This window comes from Microcebus murinus, chromosome 14 (genome assembly GCF_040939455.1).
Source record: "Microcebus murinus isolate Inina chromosome 14, M.murinus_Inina_mat1.0, whole genome shotgun sequence".
NCBI lineage: Eukaryota > Metazoa > Chordata > Mammalia > Primates > Cheirogaleidae > Microcebus > Microcebus murinus.
In genome coordinates this window covers 81,136,199-81,158,656 of record NC_134117.1, presented here as the reverse complement: position 1 = coordinate 81,158,656, position 22,458 = coordinate 81,136,199, and the positions used below count along the sequence as shown (strand labels likewise).

The following is a 22,458-nucleotide window of genomic DNA, read 5'->3' as shown; positions in this document are numbered from 1 at the left end:
GTAAGGGGTAGAGTGACAGTTAGGGCACAATTCACAATCGCAAAGACGTGGAAGCGACCCGAGTGCCCATCCATCCAGGAGTGCATTAATAAAATGTGGCGCGTGGACACCACGGAGTGCCATTCGGCTGTGAGGAGCAGCGGTGAGAGGGCGCCTCTCGTGTTCTCCTGGCCAGAGCTGGAACCCGTTCCAGTAAGCCAGGTATCCCAAGAATGGACACACGAGCACCACGTGAGCGCGCTCACCAGCAAATTGGTACGAACGGATGGACACCTAAGTGGACGGAGAGGAATCACCTTCATCGGGTGGGTGTCGGGCGGGTGGGGGGAGGCGATGGGCATCCACATCCATTAGGAATGGGGTGGGTGCGCACCGACTGGGGGATGGGCGCACTTGAAGCTCTGACCCCAGGGGGGAGGCTTGGAGAGGGCAACTGTACCCGACCTTAACACTGGTACCCCCACAATACGCTGGAACAACATGAGAGGTATATGAATGAGAACACAGGGGGGAGGGGTGCACGGGCAACACATGTCACCTGAATACTTGTACTCCCATCATCTGCTTGAAAAGAGAGAGAAAAGAAAATGCAATCATAGAGGTAAGAGACACTTTTTAAAAATCATGAATCCGAAGAGAAAAGTAAAAGGAGGCCTGTGGAGCAGGTCTGGGTGTGACTCCGGATCCCCCAACATCAGGTGCCACCACCAAAGATTCCTGCGTGGAGCCCATAGAACCCCCAAAAGCAACGGGACGAGTTCTGGTCACATACTCCCTCAAAATGACATCCTGGCCTTCTTCTGGAACTCCCTCCCCTCTCAGACTCTCAAGGTTTTCTCCAGCGTGTCTGTTCCCACAGAGCAGACCTTTGGTCTGAGACCTGACAGTCCAGATGCCACGCATGCTGCCGCGTGGCGGCGGTGTCGCGGCTTGGGACAAGAGGAGGCCCCACGGTGCGGGCTGAGGCGCCAGGCAGCGCGGCGGGCGCTGAGGGTTGGGGTCACCCCCACCCCGGGCCGCCGCCGCGCTCCCAGAAAGGGGACAGAACAAGAGGCAAAAAAAAAAAAAAAAAAAAAAGAAGCAGCCTGTGGCCCCCGGTATTCCCAGGCAGTCTCCCATCCAAGTACTGACCGGGCCCGACCCTGCTTAGCTTCCGAGACCAGACGAGATCGGGGGCGTTCAGGGTGGTGTGGCCCTAGACGGCGGCGGAGGGCGCCCCTGCCCCGCTCAAGAAGCCGAGCCTCTCTGCGCTTTCCCGCCGCCGCCGCCGCCGCCGCCTCCCGCCCCAGGCCCCGCGCCAGGCCGGGCCTGTTGAGTTCGCCGGCCGGGTCCCGTGGGCTCCCAGGGACGGGGGTGATGGGCGGGGCGGGGCGGGGGGCTGTCTCTCTATACACACACACACACACTCACACTCACTCACACTCACACAAGATGCGCCTCCACGGCTGGACTCGCCAAGGTGGAGCCCTCCCAGCCCCCCTCGTCTCCTCGCCCGGCCTCCTTCACCTACCCGCTGCCCACCCCCAGCGCGCGTCGCCGCCGCTGACGCTGACTGCGCACGCGCGCGCCCTTTGACCCCAGCCAGGGGCCGCCCTCCCCCACAACCCCTTTCAGCTGTGCCCCCCCTCGCCCTGTGGGTGGGCTGCCGCCTATTCCCCCGGGCCAGGGCTGGGGCACAGCGCAAGGGGGAGGGGAGCCAGTGTATGGGGCGTCTCTCTCTGGGGATGTGTCCCATGGGTGGGGTGGGGTGGCGTGGTTTGTGGGGCGCTGAAGAAATCAGTCCCCTCCATCTCCTACCTCTGGAAAACGCCCAAGCCCGTGGAGAACCGCCGGCACCGCTTCGTGGGGGCCGGGACCCTCCTCTGTGTCCTCCTGTGGCCCGGTCCAAGGGGCCTGGGCCTGGCCGGGGCTGCATTGGACCCCGACCACCCTGGCGTGTGGACTCGCTAAAAATCGGCCATTAGATATTGGATTCCAGCTTCATTGAGGTCATTTCACTAATGAGTGCACCGGAAAGAGTTTCCTAATCCATCTGTGAGGGTGGCAACTGAAAGAGAATTTGAAAGCTGACAGAATAGGCGAGGGAAGGCATAGGAGATTTCCACACCCAGCAAGGAAGCCTTTCCCGAAATGGAAGAAAGAAACGAGCAAACAGAGACACCGGTAGCCCGCCCGGAAAAGAGTCTGCCCCCGAGAGAAAGCACCCTGACCAGGTTCACCCGTGGGTGGGTGGCGAGCTAGCGGCGTTCAGAAGAGCGAGGCCCGCAGTCTGTGCGGAAGACACCTGCACTCGGGTGTGTGTGGCGGCCCGATTCACAAGCAGCTCTAGATGTTAAACCAAGGAGAAGCCAGGGAGTTCCCAAGGCCCCAGGTGTCCTCAGCCCACGACTGGCTGCTGTGGGAATGCGAAGCCCGGCTCCTTGTCTCAGAGCGGGGTTCCCAGGAGGATCAGGCTGAAGCTGGGACTTGGCCTCAAAGTGTCCCCTCGCATGGCCACCCCCTTCCCCTTCCTGCTCCTCTACTCCTGGTGCCCCTCCATCCAGGGGCCAGACCTTAAAGAGTCACCGCAAGAGAATCCTGGTCCCAAAGGAGCCTTCTGGGGGACCGGTGCTGAGAGAGGTTGTGGGCATGGCCCGCTGGGGCTCTGCCCGACCCAGGGCTGAGAGATGCCACCTCCCAGCTCTGGGTCCCTGCAGGAAGTGTTGGCAAGCACAGGGCCAGTCCCCCAAAGGCCCAGGTGCAGGGAGCCCAGGCCAAGCAGCCTGTGGAAGAAGCCACTTGCCGTGCCACCCCGGGAACAGGACTGCAGGCCCCGGCCCTTCCCACCTCCTCCTCCTCCTCCTCCTCCCCCCCCACGCGCCCCCCCCCCGGACATGGCACAGGGCTCAGAGACACCTCAGACTCTTGCTACCCAAGGTGCGAAGGGCATCAGTTGCTCCTCCAACCCCCCCCCGCCCAGCAGACCACGTTGTCCAGCCAGCCCCCGGGCCTCCCTGGGGTGCCCAGCACAAAAGTGCAGACACCCACCGGACCCTCAGTCTCAGCTTTCGGATGTTTTTGCCACTCTAAGGACCCGCAGGCCCGCTGGGCCTTCGGGCAGGACAGAGAGCCCCGGGATCCGACGTGGAGAGCTGCGTGTACGTACGTCCCCATCAGGAGGCGGTCCCCACCTCCGCGGCTCTCCCCTCGCGGGGAGCGGCAGCCCCAGCCGGCAGCCGCAGGGCATCAGGGAAGACACCAGGCTGGGCCCCCCGCGGCACAGCGGGGGCACGTCCCCCGCACTCGACTTAGGGAAGGCTGCTGGAGACTGCTGCGGCCACCCTGCTGCCGGGTTTCTGGAGGGCTTCCTGGAAGCAGCCTCCACACCAAGCCCTTGGAAGGCCCAGGCGACGGAGGAGCCGGTCAGGCAGGGGCCGAGGACGGTGAGAGGCCGGGCGGGAAGGAGCATGTCAGGCAGGGGCAGAGGACGGTGACAGGCCGGGCGGGGAGGAGCCGGTCAGGCGGGGGCCCAGGACAGTGACGGGCCTGGCCGGGGAGGAGTGCGTCAGGCAGGGGCAGAGGAGACGGGCTGGGTAAGGGGTAGAGTGACAGTTAGGGCACAATTCACAATCGCAAAGACGTGGAAGCGACCCGAGTGCCCATCCATCCAGGAGTGCATTAATAAAATGTGGCGCGTGGACACCACGGAGTGCCATTCGGCTGTGAGGAGCAGCGGTGAGAGGGCGCCTCTCGTGTTCTCCTGGCCAGAGCTGGAACCCGTTCCAGTAAGCCAGGTATCCCAAGAATGGACACACGAGCACCACGTGAGCGCGCTCACCAGCAAATTGGTACGAACGGATGGACACCTAAGTGGACGGAGAGGAATCACCTTCATCGGGTGGGTGTCGGGCGGGTGGGGGGAGGCGATGGGCATCCACATCCATTAGGAATGGGGTGGGTGCGCACCGACTGGGGGATGGGCGCACTTGAAGCTCTGACCCCAGGGGGGAGGCTTGGAGAGGGCAACTGTACCCGACCTTAACACTGGTACCCCCACAATACGCTGGAACAACATGAGAGGTATATGAATGAGAACACAGGGGGGAGGGGTGCACGGGCAACACATGTCACCTGAATACTTGTACTCCCATCATCTGCTTGAAAAGAGAGAGAAAAGAAAATGCAATCATAGAGGCAAGAGACACTTTTTAAAAATCATGAATCCGAAGAGAAAAGTAAAAGGAGGCCTGTGGAGCAGGTCTGGGTGTGACTCCGGATCCCCCAACATCAGGTGCCACCACCAAAGATTCCTGCGTGGAGCCCATAGAACCCCCAAAAGCAACGGGACGAGTTCTGGTCACATACTCCCTCAAAATGACATCCTGGCCTTCTTCTGGAACTCCCTCCCCTCTCAGACTCTCAAGGTTTTCTCCAGCGTGTCTGTTCCCACAGAGCAGACCTTTGGTCTGAGACCTGACAGTCCAGATGCCACGCATGCTGCCGCGTGGCGGCGGTGTCGCGGCTTGGGACAAGAGGAGGCCCCACGGTGCGGGCTGAGGCGCCAGGCACCGCGGCGGGCGCTGAGGGTTGGGGTCACCCCCACCCCGGGCCGCCGCCGCGCTCCCAGAAAGGGGACAGAACAAGAGGCAAAAAAAAAAAAAAAAAAAAAGAAGCAGCCTGTGGCCCCCGGTATTCCCAGGCGGTCTCCCATCCAAGTACTGACCGGGCCCGACCCTGCTTAGCTTCCGAGACCAGACGAGATCGGGGGGCGTTCAGGGTGGTGTGGCCCTAGACGGCGGCGGAGGGCGCCCCTGCCCCGCTCAAGAAGCCGAGCCTCTCTGCGCTTTCCCCCCGCCGCCGCCGCCGCCGCCGCCGCCGCCGCCGCCGCCGCCTCCCGCCCCAGGCCCCGCGCCGGGCCGGGCCTGTTGAGCTCGCCGGCCGGGTCCCGTGGGCTCCCAGGGACGGGGGTGATGGGCGGGGCGGGGCGGGGGGCTGTCTCTCTATACACACACACACACACTCACACTCACTCACACTCACACAAGATGCGCCTCCACGGCTGGACTCGCCAAGGTGGAGCCCTCCCAGCCCCCCTCGTCTCCTCGCCCGGCCTCCTTCACCTACCCGCTGCCCACCCCCAGCGCGTCGCCGCCGCTGACGCTGACTGCGCACGCGCGCGCCCTTTGACCCCAGCCAGGGGCCGCCCTCCCCCACAACCCCTTTCAGCTGTGCCCCCCCTCGCCCTGTGGGTGGGCTGCCGCCTATTCCCCCGGGCCAGGGCTGGGGCACAGCGCAAGGGGGAGGGGAGCCAGTGTATGGGGCGTCTCTCTCTGGGGATGTGTCCCATGGGTGGGGTGGGGTGGCGTGGTTTGTGGGGCGCTGAAGAAATCAGTCCCCTCCATCTCCTACCTCTGGAAAACGCCCAAGCCCCTGGAGAACCGCCGGCACCGCTTCGTGGGGGCCGGGACCCTCCTCTGTGTCCTCCTGTGGCCCGGTCCAAGGGGCCTGGGCCTGGCCGGGGCTGCATTGGACCCCGACCACCCTGGCGTGTGGACTCGCTAAAAATCGGCCATTTGATATTGGATTCCAGCTTCATTGAGGTCATTTCACTAATGAGTGCACCGGAAAGAGTTTCCTAATCCATCTGTGAGGGTGGCAACTGAAAGAGAATTTGAAAGCTGACAGAATAGGCGAGGGAAGGCATAGGAGATTTCCACACCCAGCAAGGAAGCCTTTCCCGAAATGGAAGAAAGAAACGAGCAAACAGAGACACCGGTAGCCCGCCCGGAAAAGAGTCTGCCCCCGAGAGAAAGCACCCTGACCAGGTTCACCCGTGGGTGGGTGGCGAGCTAGCGGCGTTCAGAAGAGCGAGGCCCGCAGTCTGTGCGGAAGACACCTGCACTCGGGTGTGTGTGGCGGCCCGATTCACAAGCAGCTCTAGATGTTAAACCAAGGAGAAGCCAGGGAGTTCCCAAGGCCCCAGGTGTCCTCAGCCCACGACTGGCTGCTGTGGGAATGCGAAGCCCGGCTCCTTGTCTCAGAGCGGGGTTCCCAGGAGGATCAGGCTGAAGCTGGGACTTGGCCTCAAAGTGTCCCCTCGCATGGCCACCCCCTTCCCCTTCCTGCTCCTCTACTCCTGGTGCCCCTCCATCCAGGGGCCAGACCTTAAAGAGTCACCGCAAGAGAATCCTGGTCCCAAAGGAGCCTTCTGGGGGACCGGTGCTGAGAGAGGTTGTGGGCATGGCCCGCTGGGGCTCTGCCCGACCCAGGGCTGAGAGATGCCACCTCCCAGCTCTGGGTCCCTGCAGGAAGTGTTGGCAAGCACAGGGCCAGTCCCCCAAAGGCCCAGGTGCAGGGAGCCCAGGCCAAGCAGCCTGTGGAAGAAGCCACTTGCCGTGCCACCCCGGGAACAGGACTGCAGGCCCCGGCCCTTCCCACCTCCTCCTCCTCCTCCTCCTCCCCCCCCCGCGCCCCCCCCGGACATGGCACAGGGCTCAGAGACACCTCAGACTCTTGCTACCCAAGGTGCAAAGGGCATCAGTTGCTCCTCCAAACCCCCCCCCGCCCAGCAGACCACGTTGTCCAGCCAGCCCCCGGGCCTCCCTGGGGTGCCCAGCACAAAAGTGCAGACACCCACCGGACCCTCAGTCTCAGCTTTCGGATGTTTTTGCCACTCTAAGGACCCGCAGGCCCGCTGGGCCTTCGGGCAGGACAGAGAGCCCCGGGATCCGACGTGGAGAGCTGCGTGTACGTGTACGTACGTCCCCATCAGGAGGCGGTCCCCACCTCCGCGGCTCTCCCCTTGCGGGGAGCGGCAGCCCCAGCCGGCAGCCACAGGGCCTCAGGGAAGACACCAGGCTGGGCCCCCCGCGGCACAGCGGGGGCACGTCCCCCGCACTCGACTTAGGGAAGGCTGCTGGAGACTGCTGCGGCCACCCTGCTGCCGGGTTTCTGGAGGGCTTCCTGGAAGCAGCCTCCACACCAAGCCCTTGGAAGGCCCAGGCGACGGAGGAGCCGGTCAGGCAGGGGCCGAGGACGGTGAGAGGCCGGGCGGGAAGGAGCATGTCAGGCAGGGGCAGAGGACGGTGACAGGCCGGGCGGGGAGGAGCCGGTCAGGCGGGGGCCCAGGACAGTGACGGGCCTGGCCGGGGAGGAGTGCGTCAGGCAGGGGCAGAGGAGACGGGCTGGGTAAGGGGTAGGGTGACAGTTAGGGCACAATTCACAATCGCAAAGACGTGGAAGCGACCCGAGTGCCCATCCATCCAGGAGTGCATTAATAAAATGTGGCGCGTGGACACCACGGAGTGCCATTCGGCTGTGAGGAGCAGCGGTGAGAGGGCGCCTCTCGTGTTCTCCTGGCCAGAGCTGGAACCCGTTCCAGTAAGCCAGGTATCCCAAGAATGGACACACGAGCACCACGTGAGCGCGCTCACCAGCAAATTGGTACGAACGGATGGACACCTAAGTGGACGGAGAGGAATCACCTTCATCGGGTGGGTGTCGGGCGGGTGGGGGGAGGCGATGGGCATCCACATCCATTAGGAATGGGGTGGGTGCGCACCGACTGGGGGATGGGCGCACTTGAAGCTCTGACCCCAGGGGGGAGGCTTGGAGAGGGCAACTGTACCCGACCTTAACACTGGTACCCCCACAATACGCTGGAACAACATGAGAGGTATATGAATGAGAACACAGGGGGGAGGGGTGCACGGGCAACACATGTCACCTGAATACTTGTACTCCCATCATCTGCTTGAAAAGAGAGAGAAAAGAAAATGCAATCATAGAGGTAAGAGACACTTTTTAAAAATCATGAATCCGAAGAGAAAAGTAAAAGGAGGCCTGTGGAGCAGGTCTGGGTGTGACTCCGGATCCCCCAACATCAGGTGCCACCACCAAAGATTCCTGCGTGGAGCCCATAGAACCCCCAAAAGCAACGGGACGAGTTCTGGTCACATACTCCCTCAAAATGACATCCTGGCCTTCTTCTGGAACTCCCTCCCCTCTCAGACTCTCAAGGTTTTCTCCAGCGTGTCGGTTCCCACAGAGCAGACCTTTGGTCTGAGACCTGACAGTCCAGATGCCACGCATGCTGCCGCGTGGCGGCGGTGTCGCGGCTTGGGACAAGAGGAGGCCCCACGGTGCGGGCTGGGGCGCCAGGCAGCGCGGCGGGCGCTGAGGGTTGGGGTCACCCCCACCCCGGGCCGCCGCCGCGCTCCCAGAAAGGGGACAGAACAAGAGGCAAAAAAAAAAAAAAAAAGAAGCAGCCTGTGGCCCCCGGTATTCCCAGGCGGTCTCCCATCCAAGTACTGACCGGGCCCGACCCTGCTTAGCTTCCGAGACCAGACGAGATCGGGGGCGTTCAGGGTGGTGTGGCCCTAGACGGCGGCGGAGGGCGCCCCTGCCCCGCTCAAGAAGCCGAGCCTCTCTGCGCTTTCCCCCCGCCGCCGCCGCCGCCGCCGCCGCCGCCTCCCGCCCCAGGCCCCGCGCCAGGCCGGGCCTGTTGAGTTCGCCGGCCGGGTCCCGTGGGCTCCCAGGGACGGGGGTGATGGGCGGGGCGGGGCGGGGCGGGGGGCTGTCTCTCTATACACACACACACACACTCACACTCACTCACACTCACACAAGATGCGCCTCCACGGCTGGACTCGCCAAGGTGGAGCCCTCCCAGCCCCCCTCGTCTCCTCGCCCGGCCTCCTTCACCTACCCGCTGCCCACCCCCAGCGCGTCGCCGCCGCTGACGCTGACTGCGCACGCGCGCGCCCTTTGACCCCAGCCAGGGGCCGCCCTCCCCCACAACCCCTTTCAGCTGTGCCCCCCCTCGCCCTGTGGGTGGGCTGCCGCCTATTCCCCCGGGCCAGGGCTGGGGCACAGCGCAAGGGGGAGGGGAGCCAGTGTATGGGGCGTCTCTCTCTGGGGATGTGTCCCATGGGTGGGGTGGGGTGGCGTGGTTTGTGGGGCGCTGAAGAAATCAGTCCCCTCCATCTCCTACCTCTGGAAAACGCCCAAGCCCGTGGAGAACCGCCGGCACCGCTTCGTGGGGGCCGGGACCCTCCTCTGTGTCCTCCTGTGGCCCGGTCCAAGGGGCCTGGGCCTGGCCGGGGCTGCATTGGACCCCGACCACCCTGGCGTGTGGACTCGCTAAAAATCGGCCATTTGATATTGGATTCCAGCTTCATTGAGGTCATTTCACTAATGAGTGCACCGGAAAGAGTTTCCTAATCCATCTGTGAGGGTGGCAACTGAAAGAGAATTTGAAAGCTGACAGAATAGGCGAGGGAAGGCATAGGAGATTTCCACACCCAGCAAGGAAGCCTTTCCCGAAATGGAAGAAAGAAACGAGCAAACAGAGACACCGGTAGCCCGCCCGGAAAAGAGTCTGCCCCCGAGAGAAAGCACCCTGACCAGGTTCACCCGTGGGTGGGTGGCGAGCTAGCGGCGTTCAGAAGAGCGAGGCCCACAGTCTGTGCGGAAGACACCTGCACTCGGGTGTGTGTGGCGGCCCGATTCACAAGCAGCTCTAGATGTTAAACCAAGGAGAAGCCAGGGAGTTCCCAAGGCCCCAGGTGTCCTCAGCCCATGACTGGCTGCTGTGGGAATGCGAAGCCCGGCTCCTTGTCTCAGAGCGGGGTTCCCAGGAGGATCAGGCTGAAGCTGGGACTTGGCCTCAAAGTGTCCCCTCGCATGGCCACCCCCTTCCCCTTCCTGCTCCTCTACTCCTGGTGCCCCTCCATCCAGGGGCCAGACCTTAAAGAGTCACCGCAAGAGAATCCTGGTCCCAAAGGAGCCTTCTGGGGGACCGGTGCTGAGAGAGGTTGTGGGCATGGCCCGCTGGGGCTCTGCCCGACCCAGGGCTGAGAGATGCCACCTCCCAGGTCTGGGTCCCTGCAGGAATTGTTGGCAAGCACAGGGCCGGTCCTCCAAAGGCCCAGGTGCAGGGAGCCCAGGCCAAGCAGCCTGTGGAAGAAGCCACTTGCCGTGCCACCCCGGGAACAGGACTGCAGGCCCCGGCCCTTCCCACCTCCTCCTCCTCCTCCTCCTCCTCCCCCCCGCCCCGCCCCCACAGGGCACAGGGCTCAGAGACACCTCAGACTCTTGCTACCCAAAGTGCAAAGGGCATCAGTTGCTCCTCCAACCCCCCCCCAGCAGACCACGTTGTCCAGCCACCCCCTGGCCTCCCTGGGGTGCCCAGCAGAAAAGTGCAGACACCCACCGGACCCTCAGTCTCAGTTTTCGGAGGTTTTTGCCACTCTAAGGACCCGCAGGCCAGCTGGGCCTTCGGGCAGGACAGAGAGCCCCGGAATCCGACGTGGAGAGCTGCGTGTACGTCCCCATCAGGAGGCGGTCCCCACCTCCGCGGCTCTCCCCTTGCGGGGAGCGGCAGCCCAGCCGGCAGCCGCAGGGCCTCAGGGAAGACACCAGGCTGGGCCCCCGCGGCACAGCGGGGGCACGTCCCCCGCACTCACGCGACTTAGGGACGGCTGCTGGAGACTGCTGCGGCCACCCTGCTGCCGGGTTTCTGGAGGGCTTCCTGGAAGCAGCATCCACACCAAGCCCTCTGAAGGCCCAGGCGACGGAGGAGCCGGTCAGGCAGGGGCCGAGGACGGTGAGAGGCCGGGCGGGAAGGAGCGTGTCAGGCAGGGGCAGAGGACGGTGACCGGCCGGGCGGGGAGGAGCCGGTCAGGCGGGGGCCCAGGACAGTGACGGGCCTGGCCGGGGAGGAGTGCAGTCAGGCAGGGGCAGAGGAGACGGGCTGGGTAAGGGTTAGGGTTACAGTTAGGGCACAATTCACAATCCCAAATACGTGGAAGCGACCCGAGTGCCCATCCTTCCAGGAGTGCATCAATAACACGTGGCGCGTGGACACCACGGAGTGCCATTCGGCTGTGAGGAGCAGCGGTGAGAGGGCGCCTCTCGTGTTCTCCTGGCCAGAGCTGGAACCCGTTCCAGTAAGCCAGGTATCCCAAGAATGGACACACGAGCACCACGTGAGCGCGCTCACCAGCAAATTGGTACGAACGGATGGACGCCTAAGTGGACAGAGAGGAATCACCTTCATCGGGTGGGTGTCGGGCGGGCGGGTGGGGGGAGGGGAGGGGCATACACATCCATTAGGCATGGGGTGGGTGCGCACCGACTGGGGGATGGGCGCACTTGAAGCTCTGACCCGAGGGGGGAGGCTTGGAGAGGGCAAGGCACCCGACCTTAACATTGGTACCCCCACAATACGCTGGAACAACATGAGAGGTGTATGAATAAGAACACAGGGGGGGCCGGGCGCGGTGGCTCACGCCTGTAATCCTAGCTCTCTGGGAGGCCGAGGCGGGCGGATTGCTCCAGGTCAGGAGTTCGAAACCAGCCTGAGCAAGAGCGAGACCCCGTCTCTACTAAAAATAGAAAGAAATTAATTGGCCAACTAATATATATAGAAAAACACAGCCGGGCGTGGTGGTGCATGCCTGTAGTCCCAACTACTCGGGAGGCTGAGGCAGCAGGATTGCTTGAGCCCGGAGATTGAGGTTGCTGTGAGCTAGGCTGACGCCATGGCACTCACTCTAGCCTGGGCAGCAAAACGAGACTCTGTCTCAAAAAAAAAAAAAAAAAAAGAACACAGGGGGGAGGGCGGCACGGGCAACACATGTCACCTGAATACTTGTACTCCCATCATCTGCTTGAAAAGAGAGAGAAAAGAAAATGCAATCCTAGAGGTAAGAGACACTTTTTAAAAATAATGAATCCGAAGAGAAAAGTAAAAGGAGGCCTGTGGAGCAGGTCTGGGTGTGACTCCGGATCCCCCAACATCAGGTGCCACCACCAAAGATTCCTGCGTGTAGCCCATAGAACCCCAAAAGCAACGGGACGAGTTCTGGTCACATACTCCCTCAAAATGACATCCTGGCCTTCTTCTGGAACTCCCTCCCCTCTCAGACTCTCAAGGTTTCCTCCAGCGTGTCGGTTCCCACAGAGCAGACCTTTGGTCTGAGACCTGACAGTCCAGATGCCACGCATGCTGCCGCGTGGCGGCGGTGTCGCGGCTTGGGACAAGAGGAGGCCCCACGGTGCGGGCTGGGGCGCCAGGCACCGCGCGGGCGCTGAGGGTGGGGGTGACCCCCACCCCGGGCCGCCGCCGCGCTCCCAGAAAGGGGACAGAACAAGAGGCAAAAAAAAAAAAAAAAGCAGCAGCCTGTGGCACCCGGTATTCCCAGGCGGTCTCCCATCCAAGTACTAACCAGGCCCGACCCTGCTTAGCTTCCGAGACCAGACGAGATCGGGGGCGTTCAGGGTGGTGTGGCCCTAGACGGCGGCGGAGGGCGCCCCTGCCCCGCTCGAGAAGCCGAGCCTCTCTGGGCTTCCCCGCCGCCGCCTCCCGCCCCAGGCCCCGCGCCGGGCCGGGCCGGTTGAGTTCGCCGGCCGGGTCCCGCGGGCTCCCAGGGACGGGGGTGATGGGCGGGGCGGGGCGGGGTGGGGGGCTGTCTCTCTATACACACACACACACACTCACACTCACTCACACAAGATGCGCCTCCACGGCTGGACTCGCCAAGGTGGAGCCCTCCCAGCCCCCCTCGTCTCCTCGCCAGGCCTCCTTCACCTACCCGCTGCCCACCCCCAGCGCGTTGCTGCCGCTGACTGCGCACGCGCGGGACGCTCGCCCTTTGACCCCAGCCAGGGGCCGCCCTCCCCCACAACCCCTTTCAGCTGCGCCCCCCCCCTCGCCCTGTGGGTGGGCTGCCGCCTATTCCCCCGGGCCAGGGCTGGGGCACAGCCAGTGTATGGGGCGTCTCTCTCTGGGGATGTGTCCCATGGGTGGGGTGGGGTGGCGTGGTTTGGGGGGCGCTGAAGAAATCAGTCCCCTCCATCTCCTACCTCTGGAAAACGCCCAAGCCCGTGGAGAACTGCCGGCACCGCTTCGTGGGGGCCGGGACCCTCCTCAGTGTCCTCCTGTGGCCCAGTCTAAGGGGCCTGGGCCTGGCCGGGGCTGCATTGGACCCCGACCACCCTGGCGTGTGGACTCGCTAAAAATCGGCCATTAGATATTGGATTCCAGCTTCCTTGAGGTCATTTCACTAATGAGTGCACCGGAAAGAGTTTCCTAATCCATCTGTGAGGGTGGCAACTGAAAGAGAATTTGAAAGCTGACAGAATAGGCGAGGGAAGGCATAGGAGATTTCCACACCCAGCAAGGAAGACTTTCCCGAAATGGAAGAAAGAAACGAGCAAACAGAGACACCGGTAGCCCGCCCGGAAAAGAGTCTGCCCCTGAGAGAAAGCACCCTGACCAGGTTCACCCGTGGGTGGGTGGCGAGCTAGCGGCATTCAGAAGAGCGAGGCCCGCAGTCTGTGCGGAAGACACCTGCGCTCGGGTGTGTGTGGCGGCGCGATTCACAAGCAGCTCTAGATGTTAAACCAAGGAGAAGCCAGGGAGTTCCCAACGCCCCAGGTGTCCTCAGCCCACGACTGGCTGCTGTGGGAATGCGAAGCCCGGCTCCTTGTCTCAGAGCGGGGTTCCCAGGAGGATCAGGCTGAAGCTGGGACTTGGCCTCAAAGTGTCCCCTCGCATGGCCACCCCCTTCCCCTTCCTGCTCCTCTACTCCTGGTGCCCCTCCATCCAGGGGCCAGACCTTAAAGAGTCACCGCAAGAGAATCCTGGTCCCAAAGGAGCCTTCTGGGGGACCGGTGCTGAGAGAGGTTGTGGGCATGGCCCGCTGGGGCTCTGCCCGACCCAGGGCTGAGAGATGCCACCTCCCAGCTCTGGGTCCCTGCAGGAAGTGTTGGCAAGCACAGGGCCGGTCCTCCAAAGGCCCAGGTGCAGGGAGCCCAGGCCAAGCAGCCTGTGGAAGAAGCCACTTGCCGTGCCACCCCGGGAACAGGACTGCAGGCCCCGGCCCTTCCCACCTCCTCCTCCTCCTCCTCCTCCTCCCCCCCGCCCCGCCCCCACAGGGCACAGGGCTCAGAGACACCTCAGACTCTTGCTACCCAAAGTGCAAAGGGCATCAGTTGCTCCTCCAACCCCCCCCCCCAGCAGACCACGTTGTCCAGCCACCCCCTGGCCTCCCTGGGGTGCCCAGCAGAAAAGTGCAGACACCCACCGGACCCTCAGTCTCAGTTTTCGGAGGTTTTTGCCACTCTAAGGACCCGCAGGCCAGCTGGGCCTTCGGGCAGGACAGAGAGCCCCGGAATCCGACGTGGAGAGCTGCGTGTACGTCCCCATCAGGAGGCGGTCCCCACCTCCGCGGCTCTCCCCTTGCGGGGAGCGGCAGCCCAGCCGGCAGCCGCAGGGCCTCAGGGAAGACACCAGGCTGGGCCCCCGCGGCACAGCGGGGGCACGTCCCCCGCACTCACGCGACTTAGGGACGGCTGCTGGAGACTGCTGCGGCCACCCTGCTGCCGGGTTTCTGGAGGGCTTCCTGGAAGCAGCATCCACACCAAGCCCTTGGAAGGCCCAGGCGACGGAGGAGCCGGTCAGGCAGGGGCCTAGGACGGTGAGAGGCCGGGCGGGAAGGAGCGTGTCAGGCAGGGGCAGAGGACGGTGACCGGCCGGGCGGGGAGGAGCCGGTCAGGCGGGGGCCCAGGACAGTGACGGGCCTGGCCGGGGAGGAGTGCAGTCAGGCAGGGGCAGAGGAGACGGGCTGGGTAAGGGTTAGGGTTACAGTTAGGGCACAATTCACAATCCCAAATACGTGGAAGCGACCCGAGTGCCCATCCTTCCAGGAGTGCATCAATAACACGTGGCGCGTGGACACCACGGAGTGCCATTCGGCTGTGAGGAGCAGCGGTGAGAGGGCGCCTCTCGTGTTCTCCTGGCCAGAGCTGGAACCCGTTCCAGTAAGCCAGGTATCCCAAGAATGGACACACGAGCACCACGTGAGCGCGCTCACCAGCAAATTGGTACGAACGGATGGACGCCTAAGTGGACAGAGAGGAATCACCTTCATCGGGTGGGTGTCGGGCGGGCGGGTGGGGGGAGGGGAGGGGCATACACATCCATTAGGCATGGGGTGGGTGCGCACCGACTGGGGGATGGGCGCACTTGAAGCTCTGACCCGAGGGGGGAGGCTTGGAGAGGGCAAGGCACCCGACCTTAACATTGGTACCCCCACAATACGCTGGAACAACATGAGAGGTGTATGAATAAGAACACAGGGGGGGCCGGGCGCGGTGGCTCACGCCTGTAATCCTAGCTCTCTGGGAGGCCGAGGCGGGCGGATTGCTCCAGGTCAGGAGTTCGAAACCAGCCTGAGCAAGAGCGAGACCCCGTCTCTACTAAAAATAGAAAGAAATTAATTGGCCAACTAATATATATAGAAAAACACAGCCGGGCGTGGTGGTGCATGCCTGTAGTCCCAACTACTCGGGAGGCTGAGGCAGCAGGATTGCTTGAGCCCGGAGATTGAGGTTGCTGTGAGCTAGGCTGACGCCATGGCACTCACTCTAGCCTGGGCAGCAAAACGAGACTCTGTCTCAAAAAAAAAAAAAAAAAAAAGAACACAGGGGGGAGGGCGGCACGGGCAACACATGTCACCTGAATACTTGTACTCCCATCATCTGCTTGAAAAGAGAGAGAAAAGAAAATGCAATCCTAGAGGTAAGAGACACTTTTTAAAAATAATGAATCCGAAGAGAAAAGTAAAAGGAGGCCTGTGGAGCAGGTCTGGGTGTGACTCCGGATCCCCCAACATCAGGTGCCACCACCAAAGATTCCTGCGTGTAGCCCATAGAACCCCAAAAGCAACGGGACGAGTTCTGGTCACATACTCCCTCAAAATGACATCCTGGCCTTCTTCTGGAACTCCCTCCCCTCTCAGACTCTCAAGGTTTCCTCCAGCGTGTCGGTTCCCACAGAGCAGACCTTTGGTCTGAGACCTGACAGTCCAGATGCCACGCATGCTGCCGCGTGGCGGCGGTGTCGCGGCTTGGGACAAGAGGAGGCCCCACGGTGCGGGCTGGGGCGCCAGGCACCGCGCGGGCGCTGAGGGTGGGGGTGACCCCCACCCCGGGCCGCCGCCGCGCTCCCAGAAAGGGGACAGAACAAGAGGCAAAAAAAAAAAAAAGCAGCAGCCTGTGGCACCCGGTATTCCCAGGCGGTCTCCCATCCAAGTACTAACCAGGCCCGACCCTGCTTAGCTTCCGAGACCAGACGAGATCGGGGGCGTTCAGGGTGGTGTGGCCCTAGACGGCGGCGGAGGGCGCCCCTGCCCCGCTCGAGAAGCCGAGCCTCTCTGGGCTTCCCCGCCGCCGCCTCCCGCCCCAGGCCCCGCGCCGGGCCGGGCCGGTTGAGTTCGCCGGCCGGGTCCCGCGGGCTCCCAGGGACGGGGGTGATGGGCGGGGCGGGGCGGGGTGGGGGGCTGTCTCTCTATACACACACACACACACTCACACTCACTCACACAAGATGCGCCTCCACGGCTGGACTCGCCAAGGTGGAGCCCTCCCAGCCCCCCTCGTCTCCTCGCCCGGCCTCCTTCACCTACCCGCCGCCCACCCCCAGCGCGTTGCTGCCGCTGACTGCGCACGCGCGGGACGCTCGCCCTTTGACCCCAGCCAGGGGCCGCCCTCCCCCACAACCCCTTTCAGCTGCGCCCCCCCCCTCGCCCTGTGGGTGGGCTGCCGCCTATTCCCCCGGGCCAGGGCTGGGGCACAGCCAGTGTATGGGGCGTCTCTCTCTGGGGATGTGTCCCATGGGTGGGGTGGGGTGGCGTGGTTTGGGGGGCGCTGAAGAAATCAGTCCCCTCCATCTCCTACCTCTGGAAAACGCCCAAGCCCGTGGAGAACTGCCGGCACCGCTTCGTGGGGGCCGGGACCCTCCTCAGTGTCCTCCTGTGGCCCAGTCTAAGGGGCCTGGGCCTGGCCGGGGCTGCATTGGACCCCGACCACCCTGGCGTGTGGACTCGCTAAAAATCGGCCATTAGATATTGGATTCCAGCTTCCTTGAGGTCATTTCACTAATGAGTGCACCGGAAAGAGTTTCCTAATCCATCTGTGAGGGTGGCAACTGAAAGAGAATTTGAAAGCTGACAGAATAGGCGAGGGAAGGCATAGGAGATTTCCACACCCAGCAAGGAAGACTTTCCCAAAATGGAAGAAAGAAACGAGCAAACAGAGACACCGGTAGCCCGCCCGGAAAAGAGTCTGCCCCTGAGAGAAAGCACCCTGACCAGGTTCACCCGTGGGTGGGTGGCGAGCTAGCGGCATTCAGAAGAGCGAGGCCCGCAGTCTGTGCGGAAGACACCTGCGCCTGGGTGTGTGTGGCGGCGCGATTCACAAGCAGCTCTAGATGTTAAACCAAGGAGAAGCCAGGGAGTTCCCAACGCCCCAGGTGTCCTCAGCCCACGACTGGCTGCTGTGGGAATGCGAAGCCCGGCTCCTTGTCTCAGAGCGGGGTTCCCAGGAGGATCAGGCTGAAGCTGGGACTTGGCCTCAAAGTGTCCCCTCGCATGGCCACCCCCTTCCCCTTCCTGCTCCTCTACTCCTGGTGCCCCTCCATCCAGGGGCCAGACCTTAAAGAGTCACCGCAAGAGAATCCTGGTCCCAAAGGAGCCTTCTGGGGGACCGGTGCTGAGAGAGGTTGTGGGCATGGCCCGCTGGGGCTCTGCCCGACCCAGGGCTGAGAGATGCCACCTCCCAGCTCTGGGTCCCTGCAGGAAGTGTTGGCAAGCACAGGGCCGGTCCTCCAAAGGCCCAGGTGCAGGGAGCCCAGGCCAAGCAGCCTGTGGAAGAAGCCACTTGCCGTGCCACCCCGGGAACAGGACTGCAGGCCCCGGCCCTTCCCACCTCCTCCTCCTCCTCCTCCTCCTCCCCCCCGCCCCGCCCCCACAGGGCACAGGGCTCAGAGACACCTCAGACTCTTGCTACCCAAAGTGCAAAGGGCATCAGTTGCTCCTCCAACCCCCCCCCCCCGCCCAGCAGACGACGTTGTCCAGCCAGCCCCCTGGCCTCCCTGGGGTGCCCAGCAGAAAAGTGCAGACACCCACCGGACCCTCAGTCTCAGTTTTCGGAGGTTTTTGCCACTCTAAGGACCCGCAGGCCAGCTGGGCCTTCGGGCAGGACAGAGAGCCCCGGAATCCGACGTGGAGAGCTGCGTGTACGTCCCCATCAGGAGGCGGTCCCCACCTCCGCGGCTCTCCCCTTGCGGGGAGCGGCAGCGCAGCCCAGCCGGCAGCCGCAGGGCCTCAGGGAAGACACCAGGCTGGGCCCCCGCGGCACAGCGGGGGCACGTCCCCCGCACTCACGCGACTTAGGGACGGCTGCTGGAGACTGCTGCGGCCACCCTGCTGCCGGGTTTCTGGAGGGCTTCCTGGAAGCAGCATCCACACCAAGCCCTCTGAAGGCCCAGGCGACGGAGGAGCCGGTCAGGCAGGGGCCGAGGACGGTGAGAGGCCGGGCGGGAAGGAGCGTGTCAGGCAGGGGCAGAGGACGGTGACCGGCCGGGCGGGGAGGAGCCGGTCAGGCGGGGGCCCAGGACAGTGACGGGCCTGGCCGGGGAGGAGTGCGTCAGGCAGGGGCAGAGGAGACGGGCTGGGTAAGGGTTAGGGTTACAGTTAGGGCACAATTCACAATCCCAAATACGTGGAAGCGACCCGAGTGCCCATCCTTCCAGGAGTGCATCAATAACACGTGGCGCGTGGACACCACGGAGTGCCATTCGGCTGTGAGGAGCAGCGGTGAGAGGGCGCCTCTCGTGTTCTCCTGGCCAGAGCTGGAACCCGTTCCAGTAAGCCAGGTATCCCAAGAATGGACACACGAGCACCACGTGAGCGCGCTCACCAGCAAATTGGTACGAACGGATGGACGCCTAAGTGGACAGAGAGGAATCACCTTCATCGGGTGGGTGTCGGGCGGGCGGGTGGGGGGAGGGGAGGGGCATACACATCCATTAGGCATGGGGTGGGTGCGCACCGACTGGGGGATGGGCGCACTTGAAGCTCTGACCCGAGGGGGGAGGCTTGGAGAGGGCAAGGCACCCGACCTTAACATTGGTACCCCCACAATACGCTGGAACAACATGAGAGGTGTATGAATAAGAACACAGGGGGGGCCGGGCGCGGTGGCTCACGCCTGTAATCCTAGCTCTCTGGGAGGCCGAGGCGGGCGGATTGCTCCAGGTCAGGAGTTCGAAACCAGCCTGAGCAAGAGCGAGACCCCGTCTCTACTAAAAATAGAAAGAAATTAATTGGCCAACTAATATATATAGAAAAACACAGCCGGGCGTGGTGGTGCATGCCTGTAGTCCCAACTACTCGGGAGGCTGAGGCAGCAGGATTGCTTGAGCCCGGAGATTGAGGTTGCTGTGAGCTAGGCTGACGCCATGGCACTCACTCTAGCCTGGGCTGCAAAACGAGACTCTGTCTCAAAAAAAAAAAAAAAAAAAGAACACAGGGGGGAGGGCGGCACGGGCAACACATGTCACCTGAATACTTGTACTCCCATCATCTGCTTGAAAAGAGAGAGAAAAGAAAATGCAATCCTAGAGGTAAGAGACACTTTTTAAAAATAATGAATCCGAAGAGAAAAGTAAAAGGAGGCCTGTGGAGCAGGTCTGGGTGTGACTCCGGATCCCCCAACATCAGGTGCCACCACCAAAGATTCCTGCGTGTAGCCCATAGAACCCCAAAAGCAACGGGACGAGTTCTGGTCACATACTCCCTCAAAATGACATCCTGGCCTTCTTCTGGAACTCCCTCCCCTCTCAGACTCTCAAGGTTTCCTCCAGCGTGTCGGTTCCCACAGAGCAGACCTTTGGTCTGAGACCTGACAGTCCAGATGCCACGCATGCTGCCGCGTGGCGGCGGTGTCGCGGCTTGGGACAAGAGGAGGCCCCACGGTGCGGGCTGGGGCGCCAGGCACCGCGCGGGCGCTGAGGGTGGGGGTGACCCCCACCCCGGGCCGCCGCCGCGCTCCCAGAAAGGGGACAGAACAAGAGGCAAAAAAAAAAAAAAAAGCAGCAGCCTGTGGCACCCGGTATTCCCAGGCGGTCTCCCATCCAAGTACTAACCAGGCCCGACCCTGCTTAGCTTCCGAGACCAGACGAGATCGGGGGCGTTCAGGGTGGTGTGGCCCTAGACGGCGGCGGAGGGCGCCCCTGCCCCGCTCGAGAAGCCGAGCCTCTCTGGGCTTCCCCGCCGCCGCCTCCCGCCCCAGGCCCCGCGCCGGGCCGGGCCGGTTGAGTTCGCCGGCCGGGTCCCGCGGGCTCCCAGGGACGGGGGTGATGGGCGGGGCGGGGCGGGGTGGGGGGCTGTCTCTCTATACACACACACACACACTCACACTCACTCACACAAGATGCGCCTCCACGGCTGGACTCGCCAAGGTGGAGCCCTCCCAGCCCCCCTCGTCTCCTCGCCAGGCCTCCTTCACCTACCCGCTGCCCACCCCCAGCGCGTTGCTGCCGCTGACTGCGCACGCGCGGGACGCTCGCCCTTTGACCCCAGCCAGGGGCCGCCCTCCCCCACAACCCCTTTCAGCTGCGCCCCCCCCCTCGCCCTGTGGGTGGGCTGCCGCCTATTCCCCCGGGCCAGGGCTGGGGCACAGCCAGTGTATGGGGCGTCTCTCTCTGGGGATGTGTCCCATGGGTGGGGTGGGGTGGCGTGGTTTGGGGGGCGCTGAAGAAATCAGTCCCCTCCATCTCCTACCTCTGGAAAACGCCCAAGCCCGTGGAGAACTGCCGGCACCGCTTCGTGGGGGCCGGGACCCTCCTCAGTGTCCTCCTGTGGCCCAGTCTAAGGGGCCTGGGCCTGGCCGGGGCTGCATTGGACCCCGACCACCCTGGCGTGTGGACTCGCTAAAAATCGGCCATTAGATATTGGATTCCAGCTTCCTTGAGGTCATTTCACTAATGAGTGCACCGGAAAGAGTTTCCTAATCCATCTGTGAGGGTGGCAACTGAAAGAGAATTTGAAAGCTGACAGAATAGGCGAGGGAAGGCATAGGAGATTTCCACACCCAGCAAGGAAGACTTTCCCGAAATGGAAGAAAGAAACGAGCAAACAGAGACACCGGTAGCCCGCCCGGAAAAGAGTCTGCCCCTGAGAGAAAGCACCCTGACCAGGCTCACCCGTGGGTGGGTGGCGAGCTAGCGGCATTCAGAAGAGCGAGGCCCGCAGTCTGTGCGGAAGACACCTGCGCCTGGGTGTGTGTGGCGGCGCGATTCACAAGCAGCTCTAGATGTTAAACCAAGGAGAAGCCAGGGAGTTCCCAACGCCCCAGGTGTCCTCAGCCCACGACTGGCTGCTGTGGGAATGCGAAGCCCGGCTCCTTGTCTCAGAGCGGGGTTCCCAGGAGGATCAGGCTGAAGCTGGGACTTGGCCTCAAAGTGTCCCCTCGCATGGCCACCCCCTTCCCCTTCCTGCTCCTCTACTCCTGGTGCCCCTCCATCCAGGGGCCAGACCTTAAAGAGTCACCGCAAGAGAATCCTGGTCCCAAAGGAGCCTTCTGGGGGACCGGTGCTGAGAGAGGTTGTGGGCATGGCCCGCTGGGGCTCTGCCCGACCCAGGGCTGAGAGATGCCACCTCCCAGCTCTGGGTCCCTGCAGGAAGTGTTGGCAAGCACAGGGCCGGTCCTCCAAAGGCCCAGGTGCAGGGAGCCCAGGCCAAGCAGCCTGTGGAAGAAGCCACTTGCCGTGCCACCCCGGGAACAGGACTGCAGGCCCCGGCCCTTCCCACCTCCTCCTCCTCCTCCTCCTCCTCCCCCCCGCCCCGCCCCCACAGGGCACAGGGCTCAGAGACACCTCAGACTCTTGCTACCCAAAGTGCAAAGGGCATCAGTTGCTCCTCCAACCCCCCCCCCAGCAGACCACGTTGTCCAGCCACCCCCTGGCCTCCCTGGGGTGCCCAGCAGAAAAGTGCAGACACCCACCGGACCCTCAGTCTCAGTTTTCGGAGGTTTTTGCCACTCTAAGGACCCGCAGGCCAGCTGGGCCTTCGGGCAGGACAGAGAGCCCCGGAATCCGACGTGGAGAGCTGCGTGTACGTCCCCATCAGGAGGCGGTCCCCACCTCCGCGGCTCTCCCCTTGCGGGGAGCGGCAGCCCAGCCGGCAGCCGCAGGGCCTCAGGGAAGACACCAGGCTGGGCCCCCGCGGCACAGCGGGGGCACGTCCCCCGCACTCACGCGACTTAGGGACGGCTGCTGGAGACTGCTGCGGCCACCCTGCTGCCGGGTTTCTGGAGGGCTTCCTAGAAGCAGCATCCACACCAAGCCCTTGGAAGGCCCAGGCGACGGAGGAGCCGGTCAGGCAGGGGCCGAGGACGGTGAGAGGCCGGGCGGGAAGGAGCGTGTCAGGCAGGGGCAGAGGACGGTGACCGGCCGGGCGGGGAGGAGCCGGTCAGGCGGGGGCCCAGGACAGTGACGGGCCTGGCCGGGGAGGAGTGCGTCAGGCAGGGGCAGAGGAGACGGGCTGGGTAAGGGTTAGGGTTACAGTTAGGGCACAATTCACAATCCCAAATACGTGGAAGCGACCCGAGTGCCCATCCTTCCAGGAGTGC

At 63.4% G+C, this 22,458-nt stretch overlaps 3 non-coding genes and 3 pseudogenes across 3 annotated transcripts; all 6 read right to left on the bottom strand.

The window, feature by feature from the left end:
- Positions 1-1,082: 1,082 nt before the first annotated feature.
- On the bottom strand, positions 1,083-1,201 carry LOC142876025 (uncharacterized; annotated as a pseudogene).
- Positions 1,202-4,653: 3,452 nt separating this feature from the next.
- Positions 4,654-4,773, bottom strand: LOC142876220 (uncharacterized; annotated as a pseudogene).
- Positions 4,774-8,244: 3,471 nt separating this feature from the next.
- On the bottom strand, positions 8,245-8,363 carry LOC142875875 (uncharacterized; annotated as a pseudogene).
- A 3,797-nt stretch (positions 8,364-12,160) lies between these two features.
- Positions 12,161-12,279, bottom strand: LOC142875869 (5S ribosomal RNA). Its single transcript, XR_012923149.1, has one exon. It is a non-coding gene; the product is annotated as a 5S ribosomal RNA (ribosomal RNA).
- A 3,757-nt stretch (positions 12,280-16,036) lies between these two features.
- LOC142875867 (5S ribosomal RNA) lies at positions 16,037-16,155 on the bottom strand. The gene has a single exon (XR_012923147.1). It is a non-coding gene; the product is annotated as a 5S ribosomal RNA (ribosomal RNA).
- A 3,768-nt stretch (positions 16,156-19,923) lies between these two features.
- On the bottom strand, positions 19,924-20,042 carry LOC142875866 (5S ribosomal RNA). Its single transcript, XR_012923146.1, has one exon. It is a non-coding gene; the product is annotated as a 5S ribosomal RNA (ribosomal RNA).
- Between the last annotated feature and the right edge of the window lie 2,416 nt (positions 20,043-22,458).